General features: G+C 46.1%; 1 long non-coding RNA gene across 1 annotated transcript in view; it reads right to left on the bottom strand.

Annotated features, from left to right (window-relative positions):
• Positions 1-14247, bottom strand: part of LOC128414682 (uncharacterized) — a 30688-nt gene extending 16441 nt beyond the window's left edge. The window contains exon 1 of the long non-coding RNA XR_008330707.1: positions 14040-14247. This is a non-coding gene — a long non-coding RNA (uncharacterized LOC128414682). The remainder of the gene's footprint in view (positions 1-14039) is intronic.
• Positions 14248-14539: the final 292 nt, after the last annotated feature.

Below are 14539 nucleotides of genomic sequence, written 5' to 3'. Positions count from 1 at the left end.
TCAAGAACAGAAACCCCTTGTTCCAACAGCTCCAATGGCCCATTTCTGGGCATAATTCAGAGGACTGGTTATGACCTGCAAAGCCCAATCTGGCTTGGATCTAGACTACCTAAATGGCGGTACTTCCCTATGTGAGTCTGTCTGGGCAGACCTTTCTCTTAGTCCTGCTACCTTCACAGGCCCATTTCGTAAGGACACAAGAGAGGGCCTTCTCAGTAGCTGTTCCCGGATTGTGGGACTCCCTTCCACAAGAGGCTAGCTTGGCCCCCTCCTTGCTTTGCTTACACCAGCAAAGACTTTTTGTTTGTTCAGACAGGCCTTTGGCCACTAACTGGCTGCTATGGCAGAGTCTTTGGAGAACAGGTGTTGTACATTCTTGTTTCTCTTTTGTGTGTGCTTTCAAATGACTTTAGGGTTCTCAGTGCTGTTTTTAATAGGGTTTCTTATTTGTTTTTTAAAATATTTATACTGAGCTTGTGCTTTAAGCTACATTTATTTAAATTCATGCTGTGAGTTGATCCTATACAGGGTAAAAGGAAGGGTATTAAATAAATAAATAAATAACATATTTTCATCCTTTAAAATCGGTCATTTATTCTGAACTATAAATTCCTCATAAATCTCTAATAGGTTTTGTTGTTATGCTAATGGGTTATTTCCATAACACCTTGCAGTATTTAGCAGAATAATGAATATAAGATTACCATGGATTGATAAGAGGCTCCGAGATGTTTGTTTCCATGCCATTTTGCATCTTATAATTTTAGACAATGCTCACAGGCCAAAAAACCAAATGCATTAATCATATTTTTAATTCTCTTTTCCAAACCCATAAGCAATGCTTCACCTGTCAATTCCCAAAGCATGCAACTAGGGTAATATTTCTATGACTTCTATCTGCTTTGTGAGACAATGGAAAGAAATGGTATCATAGGAATGGCTTCTTCACATGTGTGAATAAGCCATTAGAGACATAACTTTCCTATCACTTGAAGTCATCTCAAATGGATTGGGTGCATGGGAGTCAGAGTCCAACAACTGGAGGGACACAGGCCCATGCCTGGTTTAGGTCTAGCAAATCATCTTAGTTTTTGACATGGTAAATCCCACATGAAGTGACCATGTTGTTTAAAGAGAGGCCTTTTATCCTCACCTATGGAATGCTGTCCCCAACAATTGTTTTAGAACAACATTGGAACTGCAAACCACTCTGAAAGTCAGGCTGACAGCAGGATATGATGCAAAATTAGTAATGAACCAACGATACCAACCCAGTTGAGAATGAGACTCTTAATCTCAGGGTTTGAGCCTCACATTGGGCAAAAGATCCCTGCATTGCAGGAGTGGACAAGGTGACCCTTGTGTTCCCTTCCAACTCTACAATTCTATGATTCTCTGTTGTGTGATCTAAAGGCACAGAAATGTGGTATTATTCCCATGTTCAGAAATGTCTATAGCAACAATTACCGTATTGGCCTGAATATAACCCTCACTTTCCCTCCAAATTCCAACCATGAAAAGTTAAAGTGTGGCTTATATTCGCAACCTTACGGTATGCAGCCAGGACGTGGGGCAAACAGCACCAGGAGCACGGCAAAGCAGCACCTGCCCTACGCGTAGTTCCCTGTCCTCTCCCCCAAGGCTGGGAAGGGAGAGAGCGAGGAAGGAGAAAGGCTGCTGGCAACGCAGCGCGGTCCGCGTCCCGTCCCCCCCCCCCCCAGAATGCAGCCAGGAGCAGCAAGGATGTAATGGCTTATATTCGGTATTTTTTCTTTTTTTCTCTCCCCCCCCCTAATTTTAAAGGTGCGGCTTATATTCGGTCCAATATGGTATACAAAAAATGGTAAGTCAAGAGACTTGGATGAAATGATGTACACGAGTGCTGAACTGGCTATATATAATATGGCTATCTAATAAGCCCTCCTCTCCCCCAGTTCTGAAAATGTTTGCATCATAGGATTATTGTAGGAAAATGACAATATAGCCCATTATAGCCAGTGTCTTTTATATATTCCTGTATTGTTTTTTATCATGTAAGCAAAGTTCTACTATAGTAGTTTGCATTTTTGAAGAACCACGACTGAATTGTTTGCAGGCTCGAGCAAGAAGTTCAGCTCTGAAAAAGAAGTCAAATTTCACTGAACCTGTATGAGAAGCCATGATTTCTGAAATTGCAGCATGCCAGTGTACTACTTACTACAAATGTACATCGTAAACGCTTAGTAATTGGACTCACTGAGATTTGTTCTCTATTTGATGAGATTCTCTGTTGCTTTAAGCTAGTGAATGGAACACATTCATCTTTCATAATCTGTTCGGAACATCTTGTTACACAAAAGTCCATCATGTAACTAGCTTATTATTTTACGTCAGAGTTTTTAAAGAAAGAAATGCATACAAAAGAAGCATAATGTGTACTGACTTGGCTACTAATAGCTCTGAATAGTGAATGAAGCAAAGTGGTAAGGAAAAGATGACCATCATATTTGTTCCCTATTCGAGCATATCACAAATGTGAGCAATTTCGCACAGGTATAAGGCACCACTTTGTATACATTGGAATAAATCCAGTTTTTTAACCCCAGCTAGTAAACAGAATTTTTCTTCCACTTCACCCCAAGTGACTACCACTACCACTACCTTGCCTTCCCTCCTTCCCAATCAAACAGACAATTGGTATTGATAAATTATTATTTCAACAATTCATATACTGCTTAACCACAATCCTTTTGAAGCAATATGCAGGAAACTAAATACAATGAAGCTAAAAATGAGCTTTTAAATCAGAATTCAATTAAAAACCCTGCTTGATTAATTATAAACAGTCTTCAGTAAATGCTGGACATTCAACAAGGACAGGGACTAATCTCAACTGTAAGGGACTTCCATAAAATTGAGCCCACAATACTACACACATGGCTCCTGGCAATTCCCGTCAGGGAACTCCTGTCAGGCCAAGCCAGCATGAAACTCTTCTTCTTCATACTTTTAAAATTCCCTATCCAAATATTCAGTACTTTTTTACAGACCTTTTTACAGCACTTTTTTACAGACCTACCGATGCAAACCTATGCAGATAATGCACATAATCAGGAAATGTTTAAAATTCAATTACATTTGAAATTCAGTCATTAAATTTCAGTTTGCTGCATTTAGCACTTGACAGCCAATCTAGCCAGATGTTTAATTACATCAATGGGTCCTTGTAGTTTCAAAGGGAGATTTGTTAAACGTAGAGCTTTTGCTAACTGCCTTGTCTGAAAAGTCAGCAACCACTATGCCATTAATCAATTTAAGAGACTAAGAAAGAACAACATTACCATGGAAATGTAACTGTGTTCCTCTAACCACTGTGTAATCATGAACTGAATCCAACATTTGCAGCTAAAACAACCTTTGGTGACAGATGCTAAGCAATGGAGGGAAAGGGAGACATTTTGCCTTCATGGAAATTGTCTCGAGAAAAGGACACTGCAATTTTGAGAGCTATTTGTGAAAATCTTCTGAAGAGCATCTTCAATTTACATAAGCAGAAGTGATGGCATAAATAACTAAAGCTGGATAGATAATATGTTATGGTTACCTAGGCAGCAAAAACATCTCTTGTGTTCTTCACCGGCATGGAAAAAGGACTTGGAAGAACAGCCCCAGAAGGCAGAAATTAACAATGAGTTCTACATCAAATTATTTCCAATATCACAAATTCTGTGGACACTCCCCTTCCACTTATTCGAAACACACACCAGATCACCTACATCTAGACTTGTGAAGAACACATTGAACTCCACATTCTGGGATTTACATGTTTCTAACGGGCATGCGTGTGTGCTACAGTCCCAGCACCAGTCTTCATTGGCATTTTCAGCATTAAACTGGTTGCCAATCTACTTGCCAATGCAAGGTTTTTGGGCAGCTTCTACAATCACCACACTATACATTTAAAGCACACAGCTTTCTCCAAAGACTCCTGGAAACTGTAGCTCATTAAGGTGCTGGGAATTGTAGCACTGATGGATAAACTATGGTTTCCAGGATTTATTGGAAGAAACCCTGTGCTATGATGTATGGTGTGGATGTAACTAGAACAGCAACAGGAAACACCTTACTCCATCCAGACACAGGTAAATTGAGCTCCACCTAGTGATTAAACTACAGTGGTACCTCTGGTTATGAACTTACCGTATTTTTTGCTCTATAAGACTCACTTTTTCCCTCCTAAAAAGTAAGGGGAAATGTGTGTGCGTCTTATGGAGCGAATGTAGGCTGCGCAGCTATCCCATAAGCCAGAACAGCAAGAGGGATTGCTGCTTTCACTGTGAGATCCCTCTTGCTGTTCTGGCTTCTGAGATTCAGAATATTTTTTTTCTTGTTTTCCTCCTCCAAAAACTAGGTGTGTCTTGTGGTCTGGTGCGTCTTATAGAGCGAAAAATACGGTAATTCATTCTGGAGGTCGTTCTTAAGCTGAAACCGTTCTTATCCTGAGGCGCGCTTTCGCTAATGGGGTTTCTTGCTGTGCATGCGCCTCTGGTGCGCAGTTTCTGTTCGCATCCTGGAGCAGCTACTTCCGGGTTAGCGGAGCTCGTAACCTGAAGCATTCGTAACCAGAAGCGTTCGTAACCAGAGGTGCGCACTACCCACCACTCTGCTTCTATTTCCCAAGTAAAAACTTATGTCGTGCAGTACAGTTTAATTTCTATATAAGAAGTATGGAGTCAATCTTGTCTGAAAATCATATTTGGGTTCTCTTACATGAAAGCTCTTTCTCGTCCACAGATGTATATAGAATATTATTATTATTATTTTATTTTTGGGTTTCTGGCTTACAAACAATCGCAAAGGAAACAAATAAGATGTAAATAAATCCCCTTTGACTTCCTTCCACCCCTTTTGTGGGTCCTTATGTCAACCTTTTCTCCTGCATCTCATCTGCTAGCCCAGTTTCTATCAAATCGTTAATTAATCCATAGTCCAACTTTTAACTACAAGTGTCATATCAACCCTACTAATAATTTTACTTGTTTACAATAATTTTTTAATAGACTATATATTTTCTCCATTTCTTATTAACATTTTGTTCTTCCTGATTCCCAATTCTTCTGGTCAATTTTGCCATTTCAGCTTAGTACATCAGTTTAGTCTGCCATTCTTCCCTGGTAGGGACTGTACTTTCTTTCCATCTCTGAGCTAACAAAGTCCAGGCAGCTTAGAATATTATTTTTAGTGAGGAGACAATGACATTCTGCAGATTTGTAATGGCACACTTTCCTAAAGAAGTGTTACACAAGCTTGATTGTAATGAAAGCAGCATGGTGAAAATTGAAGGTGCTGGGAATTATAGCTCTGTGAGGGATAGACAACAGTTTCCAGGATTCCTGGGTGTGTATTTTAAATGTATGGTATGTATGTATGTGTGTGTGTGAACACACTGCAAAGTGGATTAAAATGTGCATACAGGGATGCAGTGAACACATATAAACAAATGAGTATAATTTCCTGATTAGAAGCTTCTGAAATAATTAACTTAATCTGTTTTGTTATTTAAAGAATTTTTTTTTACTTTTTCAGTTGAAGCCGAGAATGAGGAGATGAAGTCAGGATACTAGACAACAGGATATTACTACAAAGACTTCCAGCTTCTTTCTTCATGCCTCCCTTCTCGCCCCCCCAATTCCTCTGGGGGATCAATCAGTGGTTTGAAAGTAGGGAAGTGAAACAGTAGAAAAATATATTCAGAGAAATGCAAATATTGAATGATAAAAAGGAGCCTTGTGCAATAAATGCTATTCAGCAGCCACTTAGCAGCATCACAACATTAATCCCCAACACAACAAAAGGAGCATTAATTGCCACTAAAGCCCAGTAATTCCACTAATGATTTCAGAAAGAAAAACAAGACCATTTTTGGTATCTCACAGAGCTGGAATGAAATAAGCTGGATAAGATAGCAACTCAAGCAGTGCATAAAAGTCACAAAGATGTATATATAAAAGCAAAATAGGAAAAATAATCTTACTCTCCACCAGGAATCTTTGAAATATTTCTAATTCAACAGTAAGCTGAAATTTAGATTCAGTGCTGTTTCCTTATGGACTGAAGTGTACAGACTTAAAACATTTTTTCATCTATGTATTTATTATTTACATAATTTATATGCTGATAATAATCACAACAAAGTAAAAAATAAAGTAAAAAATAATACAGCAAATTATAACTGCAAAATAGCAATAGCCAATTATAGTATTTACCACTCACCCGTCACAGCGGTGGGCGTGGGCTTCCCAAGGCCGGGTGACACCGCCCCATTGTTGTCTACCCGCCCCCTTCCAGCTGGCCAATGGACAGCTGGCAGGGGGCAGGGCGAGGGCCAGGTAGGGCAGGCTCCTGCTGGCCATTGTCCCAGTCGGTCTCTGGAGTGTCACCCATCCCTCCATCTAATTTAATGTGTTTTCTTGCAGGCTAACCTTTCTTCCTAGGTCCGTGGACACTGCTACTGTCAGGGAACTGCCATCTGAGACGCAGGAGGTGAAAGGGCTCACGGAGGGTGAGAGAGACCATTCAGCTGAGGAGGGGACCAGCAGGGGGAGAAGTGGAGTTCCAAGGGAAAGTGAGTCGGAGGGAGGGCTCAGAGACACTTCAAGCGAAAACAGTGGGGAGGTTTCAAGACCTCCTGTAGGGACACCCACTCCTCGCCGGAAACTGTCACGCCGAGAGTCCAGAAGACGCGTTTCCGTTAAGGAGCTTTTATGCTGGAAGAAGTTCCGTAAACGCCCACTGTCCGATTCAACGAGCGACTGATGGAGCCATGCTTAAGGAGCTCCGTCAGAGACAGAGGTTTGTGGACTTAGCCAAACTCTGAGGGACTAAGATTTTACGCACAAGCAGCTCACCATCCCATCACAGCAATCGGACAGTCCCTGAAAGCAGCTTGTGCAAAGAGGCATCATGAGCAACCCAGCCGGAGCCGGGGGAGCAGGAGGAGCTGGAGAGGGTCCAAGCCTGGAAGAAAGGTACAGGGTGTTGGAGCTCCAGCTAGCGCTGCAAACGGCGAGGCTAGAGGAAAGGAGGGCACAGGATGCAGATAAGACAAAAGGCGCCCCACTAGCAAGAAAGATGCCAGGATTGGTGCAGAAGTTTGGGGGGGACCCCAGGAACTATCAAGCCTTTAGGACAGAGATGCAGTATGCTCTCGAGCTGCAGTTTAACGACTTTCCCGACGAGGCATCGCGAGTGGCGTTTGTGATTGGCCATCTCGAAGGAGGGGCGAGAGACTGGGTTAGACCCCTGATGGCAGGGAATAGTGAAATGCTGAAGGACACCAGGAAGTTTTTTCGCGCCATGGATTTGATGTTTTCCAGCGAGATTGAACAGGGACTGGTGCGCAGACAATTGATGGCTTGCAAACAGGGGAGCCGATCGGTTCGTGAGTACTGGACTGAGTTTACAATGTTGATACATAAATTGGGATGGGACCTATCGGCGGAACCCATTCAAATGCTCTTTGAAGAAGGGCTTTCTTCGGCGGTGAAAGACGAACTTTCCCGGGCGCCCAGGGCGGAGTCTATGGACCAGCTGACCAAATCAGCGCTGACCATTGGAGCGCGCCAGGAGGCAAGAGCCTTGGAGAAGCGGGAGGGGAAAGGAGAGCGTTGGAGGGATTTCCGCATTCCAGAGATTCCAGAGCCAAGTTTCCCGCCAGGAGAGCCGATGGAAGTTGGAACAGCGCGCGCGCGCGCAGTTTCAAATCCCAGTGAAGGGAGGAAGAAGGAGGGAAAGAGCGCCAAGAAATGTTATCTCTGCCAGCAGCCAGGTCACTTTGCCAGAGTCTGTCCGCAAAGAAAGGAATGGCAAGGGATGGCGGGAGCTGTTGGGGGGAAGGAGGAGGGAGCCCAGGAGCCAGTAAAAGCCAACGCCTGGCTGCCACCGTCGGGGCACTGCAGCCAGGCCAAGGAGCAGTAAAAGTGCCCACTCCGGAACCTCCAAGACCAGCCCTAGTAATAGAGGTGTTGCTAGAGCTGGCAAACGGATACCCACTAAAGACAAAGGCGCTGTTGGACTCAGGCAGCTCCTGTAATTTTATGAGTAAGGAGTTTGCAGCTGAACACCAGATACAGACACTCCCTTTAAGCAACCCCCTGCAGGTGACCACGATCGATGGGAGGGAGCTGTTGGGAGGAGAAGTTAGTCTACAGACCGTCCCAATGGTTATGAGGGTGGCCAGGCACACCGAAAGGATAGCGTTCAATGTGGCCACCCTGGGAGGGGCTCCCGTCATTTTGGGAATGAGCTGGCTAGCGTTGCATGACCCGCTAGTGGGCTGGCATCAGAGAGTGGTCTCCTTTGGGTCAGCACATTGCCTGGAACATTGCAGAGAGGGAAAGGTGCCGGAAGGGGCAAAAGCCTTTCTAGCAGGGACGGAAGTGGCAGACAAAGGGAAGGTGCCCAAACAATACGCTGATCTGAGCAAGGTCTTCAGCGAAAGGGAAGCAGATAAACTACCACCGCATAGAGACTTTGACTGCCAAATTAACCTGGTCCCTGGGGCCCAGCTCCCCGTGGGCAAGCTGTACGCCATGTCAGACAGGGAAATGCAGGAGTTAAGGGAGTTTATTGATAAAAACCTGAAGAGGGGCTTCATCAGAGAGTCCAGAGCGGTGGGGGGGAGCCCAGTGTTTTTTGTGGACAAAAAAACCACGGATAAACCCAGGCTTGTAGTGGATTACAGGCGGCTAAATGCCGTGTCAGAACCAGTGACTTTCCCCATGCCCAGGATTGATGACATTTTGACCAGGGTGAGGAAGGGAAAGATATTCACGAAATTGGACCTGAGAGGGGCATACAACCTGATACGAATAAAGAAAGGGGATGAATGGAAAACCACCATGTTCACCCCTTTGGGGGCTTTTGAATATCTCGTTATGCCATTCGGATTGCAATCAGGCTCCGCCTGTTTTCAATCGCTCATGAACCATGTCCTGGGACCTTTGCTCTACAAGAATTGCGTGGCCTTCCTCGATGACGTGCTGATATATTCAGAGAATGAGGAGCAGCATGTAAAGGATGTCAGGGAAGTGCTGAGCCAGCTGCAAGCAAACCAGCTGTGGGTGAAATTGGAGAAGTGTCAGTTTCACACCAAGGAGGTGGAATTCCTGGGGTACCGCTTATCAGACAAGGGATTAGCCATGGATCCAGGCAAGGTCCAGGCGGTGCTGGAATGGAAGACACCGAAAACGAAAAAGGATGTGCAAAGGTTCTTAGGGTTTGGGAACTTTTACCGTAAATTCATCAAGAACTTTGCCCACTTAACGGCTCCCATCACGGACTGTCTAAGCAGCAAGAAGAAATTCGTTTGGACGGCGGAGGCGGAGCAAGCATTTGAGGAATTGAAAAGGGCATTCGCTTCGGAAGAACAGCTCCTGCATGTGGATTTACAAAAACCCATGAGAGTGGAAACTGATGCCTCAGACCGGGCGGTGGGGGCGGTGCTGCTTCAGCCAGGGAGCAATAAGTCGGAATGGAGACCGTGTGCCTTCTTTTCGCGTAAGCTGAACAAATCCGAGAGGAACTACACCGTATATGACCGAGAACTACTCGCCATTCACGAAGCGTTCCGGAGATGGAGACACTTACTAATTGGCGCACAGCATAAGGTGCAAGTGTGTACGGACCACAAGAATTTGGAGTATTGGAGAACGGCACGAGTGCTCAACCAACGACAAGTGAGATGGGCCCAGGAGTTCTCCAAATTCCATTTTGAAATCTGCTATGTGCCAGGTCCAGAAAACATCAGAGCGGACGCTCTCTCTCGCAAACCTGAATATTTGGAGGGGGAGGGAGCGCCTGAAGAGAGACATATTATCCCAGAGGACCACTGGGTGTGTGGGGCGGCCTGGGTGGGGCAAAGAGAACTGGTAGAGGGAACGGTAAATGATGAATACGCCCAGGATAAGCTCAGAGGTTTAAGGAGAGAGGGAGAAGACCCCGGAGGTTTTGAAGAAAGAAACGGGGCATTGTATTACAAAGGGGCTCTATATATACCCGAAGGGGAATTGAGGGGGAGAGTACTCAAACAGCTGCACGACAATCCCACAGCGGGGCATTTTGGGCAACACAAGACCATGTGGTTGGTGACCAGGGAGTTTTGGTGGCCCAAGGTGAGGGAAGATGTACGGGAGTATGTGAGAAGGTGTGACCAATGCCAGAGAGCCAAAGGAGAAAGGCGGGCACCAGCGGGGTTATTAGAACCGTTACCCACACCAGAACGACCGTGGGAGGCGGTATCGATAGATTTTATGACTGATCTGCCTAAATCCCAGGGGAAAACCGCCATACTAGTCGTAGTAGACCTGTTAACTAAGATGGGTCACTTTGTAGCTTGCTCACATGCAGTCACGGCGGAAGAGACAGCGAAATTGTTTGTAGAACATATTTTTAGGCTGCATGGCGCCCCCTTGAGGGTGGTCTCCGACAGAGGGAAACAGTTCACGTCCAGATTCTGGAGGAAACTTATGAGCTTGTTGCACGTAGAGGTCAACTTTTCGACTGCCAGGCACCCTGAGACCAATGGGCAGGCGGAGAGGGCAAACGGTATCCTCCAACAATACCTGAGGTGTTATGTCAATGACAGAGAGAACGATTGGGTCGAAAAGTTGGCGCTAGCGGAATTTGCTTACAATAATGCAGAGAATGTGTCCACCGGGATGAGCCCCTTTTTGGCTAATTATGGGTACCACCCCAGGGCGTTTCCAGGGGGAGGAGGGGAGAGATGGAGTGTCCCGGCCGCTGAACATTTTGTAGAAGAAATGGAAGCGATCCATCGTCAACTCCAACTCAACTTAGAAAGGGCCAAAGAAGAATATAAGAGGCAGGCAGACAAGAGCAGAAGGGAAGGTGAAACCATTAGGGTGGGGAGTCAGGTCTGGCTATCAACCCAAGGGTTGCCGTTCAAGGGGGGTTGCAAGAAATTGAGACCCAAAAGATTGGGACCATTTGAGGTCATCCAACAGGTCAACCCAGTGGCTTTCAGACTCCGGTTACCGAACCACATGAAACTGCACCCAGTATTCCACAGATCATTACTGTCACCATATAGGGGGGAAGGTGAAGGGGTATCCACACGGGGGCCAGCCATAGAAGAAAGGGAAAGCAGCAACCATGTGGCGGAAATCATCGACTCCAGGTGGAAGGGTAATCAGGTGGAGTATTTGGTCGCGTGGGAAGGGGAACCGGAGTCGGAAAACACCTGGGTGACGGCAGAGGAGGTCAGTGACGAGATCTTGATCGAAACGTTCCACCAAAGGTTCCCCAGGAAACCTCAGCCAATAGCGAGGTTCCGGAGGGAGTACTTTGGCACCACCGACGATGAGGAGGAACTGGAAGGATTCAGGGAATCGGAGTTGGAAGGAGGAACAGACTCCGATGAGGAGGAGTACTTGGAAACCGGTAACAGCAAGAGGTGGAGGGAAGTGTTCGAAACTTCGGAAGATGAGGGAGGTTCATTCAGGGGTTTTGCTCCCTCGCCTCCCGCAGAGGAGGGGAGGGAAGGGGGTGAAGGGGGCCCTGGAGGGGAGGTGGATGTCAGGGAACTGCCATCTGAGACGCAGGAGGTGAAAGGGCTCACGGAGGGTGAGAGAGACCATTCAGCTGAGGAGGGGACCAGCAGGGGGAGAAGTGGAGTTCCAAGGGAAAGTGAGTCGGAGGGAGGGCTCAGAGACACTTCAAGCGAAAACAGTGGGGAGGTTTCAAGACCTCCTGTAGGGACACCCACTCCTCGCCGGAAACTGTCACGCCGAGAGTCCAGAAGACGTGTTTCCGTTAAGGAGCTTTTATGCTGGAAGAAGTTCCGTAAACGCCCACTGTCCGATTCAACGAGCGACTGATGGAGCCATGCTTAAGGAGCTCCGTCAGAGACAGAGGTTTGTGGACTTAGCCAAACTCTGAGGGACTAGGATTTTACGCACAAGCAGCTCACCATCCCATCACAGCTACGGTTGCACAGTGGTTGCTGTTTCTCAGAGTTGGGAAGGAATTTTCCCCTGCTCTGCAGGTTTTGCCTTCCCCGTAGCAATTGTCACAACTTTGGCAGTTTTAGGCCTTGGACTATAGTCTATATTATAGTCTATCTTCAGAATAGGGGATGGCATTATTATGCACCCCCATGTGGCAGGTTGGGGTACCATATTGTCAACCCCTCTAGGGCACATTAAAGACTAAAGGGTTTACCATAGCAGGTGCTTTCATAGAAGAGAGAGAACTTTATTAGACACATTAAGTTTTGTTGCATAGATGGGGTATAGAGATAAGCAGTGCATTTAGTAGTCTTATAGAACCAAATGTGTACACTTTCCCATTTTAATCATGTGTGCCACTGGGGACAATACTTTGGACCTGTTGGATTTGGCTCTGGTACATGGAAGATTCTCCCCGAGATCATTAACAGCACAATCCTATGCTTGAGTACTACTCAGGATAAGACCCACAAACAAAGCTTCCTTGTGCCTTGGATTCTAGCCTAAAACCACAGGTCATGCACTGTGTGTGTGTGTGTGTAGTTTTGCTGCAACAATGGCTCAGCGTGTCTGGCCGTTAAATCAGAAGGTTGGTGGTTTGAGCCCACGCAGAGACTGCTGCATTGCAGGGGGTTGGACTAGATGATCCTCTGTGCTCCTTCCTGACTCTACAATTCTACGAAACAGACTAAGAGCTCAATACTAACCACGTTTTACTGAAGTCCTACTGAATACAATGTGGATTATTCCAAAATAAGTAGGGTCACCACTGCAGTCTGACATAGCTTAAAACCACAGAATGGCTACAGCCTTATTAATATTATTATTATTATCGCTGCTATTACTATTAAATGTATTATAGAAAAATAGAGGTGGTTGGCTTTTGCTGCCCAACTCCCCAAGGGAATGAGTCTCCTAAGTCTGATCGGTCAGAGATGAATGGATGGAGGCTGCAGTGAAAGCAAGGCCGATCTTTATTTTTCTGTTGCAGCAGAGTTCCCTCCCCTCCTTTCAAGGAGGCAAGAGAGTTCCCTCCCCTCCTTTCAAGGAGGCAAGAGAGACCCAGAACCAAGAAGAAACATCTCTTTTATGGGTTTGCATTTTGACATCTAGTTACAGCATCTGGGAGGGTGGATACCAGGTTATTTATGGGGCACATTTTTTAGTTAAAACTATAGCCCCAGAGGGGGGATATTGTTACAGTATAGGAATTCTAAGGTCTTAAAGTATTAGCAGGCCCCAGAATGAATGGAAAATCCAGTTTTAGAGAGTTTGGAACTATTAGCCACACAGAATTGGGTGGGGTCCCGAAAATCCACATCTCAGGTGCCAAAGGGCAGGATCGGGAAGTATACAGGACGGCTACTGTTTGCTACGGCTGTTGGGAACTTGGAGGTGCCACAGCTTCGCAACATACTTGGGCTGCAGCCAGGGCCGGATTTAGGTTTGATGAGGCCCTAAGCTCCTGAAGGTGATGGGGCCCTTTATTATGTCCAGCTGTCCTTTGTCAACAACAAATTGTTGCTATTGTTTGTGTTGAATATATGCTATATGGTAATTTATGGACCTAATAGGTATCTAAAGCCATTTGCACATAACAAAATATGTACAGTGGTACCTCGGGTTAAGTACTTAATTTGTTCCGGAGGTCCGTTCTTAACCTGAAACTGTTCTTAACCTGAAGCTCCACTTTAGCTAATAGGGTCTCCTGCTGCCGCTGCGCCACCGGAGCACGATTTCTGTTCTCATCCTGAAGCAAAGTTCTTAACCCGAGGTACTATTTCTGGGTTAGCAGAGTCTGTAACCTGAAGCGTCTGTAACCTGAGGTACCACTGTAATGGTTGAACTGAAATACAATTAAGAAGTATATTAATAGTGCTTTTTATCTTATATTTTTGAAATGTACATCATGGGGGTTTTTTCATTTAAATTTTTGGGGGGTCCCCAAGGGAGTGGGGCCTTAAGCTATAGCTTGTTTAGTTTATACGTAAATCCGGCCCTGGCTGCAGCAGCCCTCAAGCAAGAAGTGCCCACCTCAGTCAGGAGCTGGAAGTAAAACTGCATTGTTATTTGCTGTGTTTTCAGCTGCTGCCTTGAAACGTTCGCTCTGTGAGGCTTCACCGTACACTGACGAGGCCAGCCGCCCCGGGTGGGACCGAAGGAACAGACGGCGAGCGGGACACACAAAGCGAAACAAAGTTCTAGAACGTTGGCTGGCCGCGCGAGGCGACCGTTGCGACCGTTGGCCCCGCGGCCGCCGTTTCGCGCACGCGCTCCTCCTCCGAAAGGGAAGCGCCCCTCTGAGCGCCCCCCACTTCCCTTCCCCTCTTCTTCCAGCGGTAGAGGAGGGGAAGGGAAGTGGGCGGGGAAAGAGAGACAGAGAGACTTAGAAAGGGAGAGCCTCAATCCACGTCTGCGCCTGCGCGTCAGCCAGAACGGAAGTGATTACGATTCGGCCCGGCCGGCTCAAGAGCCTCTCGAGAATTCCGCTTCCGGTTCCCTCTTAGCGTCTGCCGGCTAGGGAGAGTCTCAGT

This window comes from Podarcis raffonei, chromosome 5, assembly GCF_027172205.1.
Source record: "Podarcis raffonei isolate rPodRaf1 chromosome 5, rPodRaf1.pri, whole genome shotgun sequence".
Classification (NCBI taxonomy): domain Eukaryota; kingdom Metazoa; phylum Chordata; class Lepidosauria; order Squamata; family Lacertidae; genus Podarcis; species Podarcis raffonei.
The sequence above is the reverse complement of the archived record's forward strand: the minus strand, read 5'-3'. Positions and strand labels throughout refer to the sequence as shown.